Below are 6,934 nucleotides of genomic sequence, written 5' to 3' on the forward strand. Positions count from 1 at the left end.
TACATATATATATATATATATATATATATATATATATATATATATATATATATATATATATATATATATATATATATTTCTATGCTTGAATTGTGTGATTTAATACGTTCATTGTGCTTGAACCAAAACATACTATATGCGCGTATAAATGTATAATTAGCAGCGTACAATACGACTTCGAAAACCTATTTTGAAAAGAAAACAAAAAAATGAAAAGAAAAGAAAAAAGAAAAAAACCTTTAGTCCCGGTTCGTATTACCAACCGGGACTAAAGGTGCCGACCATCGTGGCATGTCAGGAGGCACCTTTAGTCCCGGTTGGTGTTACCCACCGGGACTAAAGGTCCTCCTTTAGTCCCGGTTCCTGACCCGGGACTAAAGGACCCCCCTTTAGTCCCGGATGCTTGCTCCCGGGTGGGGAACCGGGACTAGAGGGGGTTCCCCACCGGGAGTAAAGCTCGGTTCTCTACCAGTGTACCTTTTAAAATTATGCGTGATGCAAGTGATTATGCTGTGGGGCAGTTTTGGGACAAACAAAAGATAAGAAGCATCATGCAATCGCTTATGCTAGCAAAACTCTGACAGGACCTCAACTTAATTATGCAACAACTAAAAAAGAACTCCTGCCTGTTGGTTTTGTTATTGACAAATTTAGATCTTACTTAGTAGGAACTAAGGTGATTGTTTATACTGATCATGCTGCTTTGAAATACCTGCTCACTAAAAAAGATGCTAAACCACGGCTTATAAGATGGATTTTGCTACTCCAAGAATTTGACTTAGAAATAAAAGATAAAAAGGGAGTAGAAATCCTGTTGCCGATCACTTGTCTAGAATACAGTTTGAAAATCCATAGGAATTGCCCATCAATAATTCGTTTCAGGACGACATGCTCTTCAAGATCATGAAATCCAACCCCTGTTACGCAAATATTGTTAACTTTATGGTTACAGGATATGTACCACTAGGGGAGAACAAAAGAAAACTTATCTATGAAAGTTGTCTCAACATATGGGATGAGCCGTATCTCTTCAGAGTCTGTTCTGATGGCCTACTCAGAAGATGTGTACCGGCAAGAAGAAGGCATCAAGATTATCGAGCGATGCCACTCATCATCGTACGGAGGACATTATGGTGTATTCCGCATTCATTCAAAGATATGATAAAGTGGATTCTTTTGGCCAACCATGTATGAAGACATGAGGGACTTCGTCCAGAGGTGTGGATCATGTCAGAGGCACAAAAACATTAATTCAAGAGATGTCATGCCACTCACCAACAACCTCTAGATCAAGTTGTTCGATGTCTGGGGGATCGACTACATGGGACCGTTTCTAAAGTCAAAGAACTGTGAATATATTTTGGTGGCAGTTGACTATGTCTCCAAGTGGGTTGAAGCCATGCCATCTAGAGCTATTGCTGCAAAGAACTCCAAGAAGATGTTTGAGGAGACAATATTTCCATGATTCGGAGTTCCAAGAATGGTGATCGGTGATGGAGACACTCACTCCGCTGACAAGAACTTTCATAAGTACTTGTTAAGACATGGGATCCATCACAACGTTGCTACTCCATATCACCCTCAGACAAGTGGCCAATCAAAAATATCGAACAAACAAATCAAGAATATTCTGTAGAAGACAGTCATTGAGATGGGGACTGCATGGCAGGATAGACTACCTGATGCACTTTAGGCTTATAGAACAGCCTATAAAACACCACTTGGGATGTCACCATATCAACTCATCTATGGGAAGACCTGTCATCTACCTATTGAGCTAGAATTTAAGGCTCACTGGGCCATCAAACGATGGAACATGGACTTCAAAGCTGCAGAAACCAAGAGGAAGATGCAACTCTCTGAGCTTGATGAATGGCGTAAAAAAGCATATCACAACGCCAAGATATACAAGGAGAGAACAAAGAGATGGCATGACAAGAGGATCAAGAAGAAGGAGTTCGCCCCAGGAAATAACGTATTACATTTTAATTCTAGGGTAAAATTATTTGGGCACAAAAAACTTCAGAGCAAATGGGAAGGACCATTCAAGGTTATAAGCACTTCGTCACATGGAGCGGTAACACTTCAAAATGATGAAGGTACGTTATTCAAGGTAAATGATAATCGCCTTAAGATCTTTCTAGAGCCTAAAAAACCAACTAAGGATTTGGATTAGATAGATTTTCTGATTTTACCATAGATTTACACCACTGCCATCCTCTTTATATTTCATAATGCATAAATATCTTTTTCGAGATTAGATAGAGATTAGAAACTCCCATGAGAAAAATCTCCACGAGAGGCCACCATGTGGGACCGGCCAGTCCTACCTACAAACTGGCTAGCCCACCTAGCAGTCACCTCGCCTTCGGTCGATTCTCTCATGTCTTCTAGAGTCTTCCCCTTAACAATCCCACAGTTTTTTGCCGCATTTGGTTTTCCTTTGTTACGAGACCCTAATGGATAGATCTTGACCCCTGTTGTAAGTTTTTCTCCCCTATATAAATGAGCCCCTGCCTGCCTCCATAGTCATTCCAACAAGCCTCCTTTCTCCAATAGCAACAAAGCTCTCCTCCTCCCAAGTTCCAATGGCCAACAAGCAAATCGTCCCCTATTGAGTGGATCTTAGCAAGAAGCCTGATGCTCTAGCGCTTAGCATCGTCCCACCGTGTGAAATAGCCCCCGTTTGTCAAAGCCTATCCTACGTCGCTCAAGCTATCCATCACTCGGTGATTGCTCCGCCGCCCCCATGCCTATTCCTTGAAGACAAACCACACCAGCAAGAGCCTCAGCTAGATGTCCCGAAGTTGATCAAGGTGACGAAGGAGATCAACCTCCTTCCTCCAAAAGGGCATGAGACACTAACCGGAGTGAAGACCAATAAGTTCAGAGATGTTACATGCGCTAAGTATAAGTTGGTCACCCCATGTACAACTATTGATGGAGTCTAGGCTATCCCAGAGCAGATCAAGGTTGTTCCTCCTAAGGAGAAAAAGAAGAGGGCACCACCAGCTATTCCAAAGAATGAGGAGAAGCACCCACTGATGACCATTGCACTCTTGTAGAAGAAAACTGAAGATCTTACTGATTATGTCCATACTTTAGAGTAGAGGATTGATGAAGAACACGTTCATCGCAAGAGCCTAGAACACAATGTAAACGTTTTAAATCGTTATGTTACCAAGTCTAAGAAGTAAGAGTTAGATAGATGATGATAAGGCACAAGTGGTTAGGTCAAGTGTTTAAAGATCATATGTTTAGGTTGATTGTTTAGCTCAGTTGTTAGATTGGTTAAAGTGTGTGTTAGCTAGTCAAAAAGTTTGTGCTTAAGTTGGTTTGTGTAATAAAGTGCCTTATGATATCAATGGAATCTTGCTATTATTACCTATTCTCTATTTCTTTTTGCATATGTGTTTGTCTCCACATGTTGTGCATAAAAGGTAAAATAGGAAACAAGTGTGGGGGAAGTACACCATGACAACAAAATAGAATTCGATCACGAAAATCATGAAATTTAGGAAGTAATGGACCAAGGACCACATCAACCAAAGCTGGACCCGAATGGACTCCAGAGCAGGCTGCCTAATCTCCTCTTTGGGTCGGGCGGCCCACCAGAGTGTCCTTCTGCCTCGTGCTTCGTCCATGCTCAGGTTTGTGGCCCATATATTCTATTTTCACCTATCTCGCTTTTCGTTTCGAACCGAATTGAAAATCCTATGATAAACAACTTTAAAACCTGAAAGATTATTTCAATCATGACTTAAGGATAGACTCAAATAATACTTTTCCTGAAAGTCTTGCTACTGTTGGGAACTTATTTTTAGGGACTCCATGTTACTTAAGTTGTTGTGGAATGAGATATAGTAGAATAATGAGAACTTGATTCTTGATGTCTTGTTATTGGAGAATTTTATTTCAAAAAAGTAAAAAAGAATGGCTACACCTCTCCTTTGTGGTAAGCAATGTCCTACTAGAGCCATATATGATATGATAGACTAGGGAAACCTTCTACATATATTACTTGTCATTGTATTGAGTTTGGTCAAACCTTGTGACCCTTGTTGAGAAATTTATCATGCTCCCAAGATAAAGATCCCGTACACTCCACATATATCTGCTGCTCCTACATTGGGAGTACACAACAACATGTTTTCCATCCACCTAAAAATGGTCTACTCCTACACCGGGAATAAACACAAAAATAAGTTTGGATAGGATGAATGCTCAAAGTTCTTGTAAATATCTCTCTTGAAAAGTTTCAATTGCAGAAAAGAGGCATGTGTTATGAGTTATTCATAAAAAAAATAGAAGAAAAAAAGTATTGAAAAATGGACAAGTGTCCGAGATATTGAGGACAATGGGTACTCAGATTTCCGCCTAAAAAAAGAGAAAGAAAGAGATGAATAAGATAGCCCATGTTTCCTTTCAAAAAGTGTTTTCAAGGTTTCAACAAGAGAGATATGTTTCAAGGAGCAGAGTAGAATTAGGTTAGCCACCATATATACATATCCACACTCATGCACATCTTGATCTAAGAGTATAACATTTTTCTCCTTGGATCCTTGTTTTCACTCTACAATATATGCAATATAAGTATGTTATCATATTTATCCCTACCTGAGCTCCACATAAGCCTTTTAGAAGTAGGCAGAAAGAAGGCAAAAACATCAATGCCTTGGTAAGGATCCAAAAATACTATATATACTAGTGATTTGAGAGTACTACAAAAGGAGAAAGTAAGCTATATTTTGTTTTCAAAAATCTTAAAATATTTCTCTAATTGACTTGACTAAAGGAAGATGGTCATCAGTTTCAAGATGTTCCATTCTTCAATCGCTCAAAGTTTCATGGTAGACACTTTGAATCCTGTAGAGCATGTATGACTGGGAATGGTTTTTATGTTGATGTCTTGTCGTAAGGTTATATCTTAAGTAATCCATCCTTTTATCGAGGACAAGTAAAAGCCTAAGTGTGGGAGAGTTTGTTGATAGTAGTTAATGTTAATCATAAATTGGCAATACACCTTGCATAAATGACTAAAATGAATCATCAACATAGACTTAGGGGTTTAAACTGACAATTTCTATGAGTTTTGGTGAATCTGTGTTGTCAACATGATTTAATCAGAAAACCGCCAAGAAGGATTTATTCGTCAAAGAAAATCACGGAATTCCGTCGCGGTACCTATATGGGAAGATTTTAGAAGACTCCAGGAGGTACTCCATCGAAGCACGACACGTGACATTGACATATGGGACCGGCCGGTCCCAATGTCAGGGCGACCAGTCTATGGGCCCCACCTGACAGCCTCTCCTCGCTACGTCGGTTCTCCACCGCCTTAAGGATCATATCTACACCGTTCTTTTAAGTCGGTTTGATCTGAAGGTCTAGGATGCTTGAAGGGTCCTATATATACCTACCTGTACCCCCCTCTTTAGGGCATCCATGCATATGATCCTGAGAGCCTGAGGGTCAGAAACCCTAATTTAAATTTTCACTAGGATCAGAGCTAGCAATCAAGAGAAGATTAGTCCTCAATAAAATCTAGTCTTGTATTAGGAATAGAGAGATAGAGTGAGAGAGAAGAATTTGGAGGTGTCCCGGCCTATCGGTGCTATCTTTACGCCTTGTACTCTGGCGAAATCAAGTTCTTCTTGAGCTTGCTTCTGAGATTTATCTGGTAATCAACTTCTAATTGAAGTAAGCATCTTGTTCAAATTGTTCTTCAGGTTTGCGACTTTCTTTTGAGTACTTTAATCCTTTTAGCTCCTGGGTTAAAGTAGTATTTGTAGTGTAAGTGTGGTGCTTAGATTTAGTTACTTGTGGATGTACCATACTTTTTAGATTGGTGGTAGCTCGTGAGTATGACTTTTATAGTCTCGTTGAATTCTTTGTAGTTCATCTCCCGTTTGTAGGTTTAGCAGGACCTTATTGCTATAGGAAACATACTCTGCTAGTGTGTTCTTCAGTAATATCTCTAAAATTGAGCAATAGAAGACAAAGTTTACCGAAGTTGAAACTAGAAGACCTTTATGATCTCCTCTGTACTTCTATATCTGGTCTTAATTGTGAAGTTGAGTTAACTTAAATTTAGTTACTCACAAATGTTTGTTCGAGTTAGATATAAAACTGGATTACTTTGGCTGAAGTGGTACTTCCGTATAAGGGTTTGTTTAGTTGGTGAAATGGTACTGTAGCACTTTCGTTGTTATTTAACAATTAGTGTCTAATCATAGTCTAATTAGACTTAAAAGATTCGTCTCGTGAATTTCGTCTAAACTGTGTAATTAGTTTTATTTTTTATTTATATTTAATGCTTCATGTATGCGCCCAAAGATTCAATGTGACGAAAAATCTTGAAAAATTTTGGGAACTAAACACTACCTAATATCGTTGAGCAATTTACCCACAGTCGCCCACACGCACGCGCCCGCGCCCTGCCGGGGCGGCGACCGGCCTTGGCCCGCGGGGCCCCGCACCTGCGCCGCTCTTGGGGCGCTCGTCGGTGGCCAGGGCTGGTGGCGGCGGCGGCCTGCAGGGCCGGCTAGCTCGCGCCGGCGTCGGGAGGCCGGCAGCAGTGACGGCGGGGCCGGAGTCCCCCGCGTGTTCGTGCTGCTTGGGCTGCGGCTGCGGCGGCAGCCTGCGGCCGGACCGGGACGGCTGCGGCCGGATCTGCACGTCCAATGACTGCCAAGGTGGCTTCGGCGGCGGCCTGTAGAGGCCTGCTCGTCCGTGCCTGCGGCGGCGGCCCGTCAAGCCTGCTCGTCCGCGCCCATGGCGGTCAGGGGTTCCTGGTGGGGCTCATGGCTCCCACGCAGTTGGCGCAACAGCGGCCTTGCCAGCCCCTGCTGGGGTAGCCTCGATCTACGCGCACGTCTCCGGGACGGCGGCAATTCGGTCTGCACCGCATCTTCAGGATGGCGGCAAGGTACAC

The sequence above is a fragment of the Miscanthus floridulus genome, chromosome 6 (genome assembly GCF_019320115.1).
Source record: "Miscanthus floridulus cultivar M001 chromosome 6, ASM1932011v1, whole genome shotgun sequence".
NCBI classification, from domain to species: domain Eukaryota; kingdom Viridiplantae; phylum Streptophyta; class Magnoliopsida; order Poales; family Poaceae; genus Miscanthus; species Miscanthus floridulus.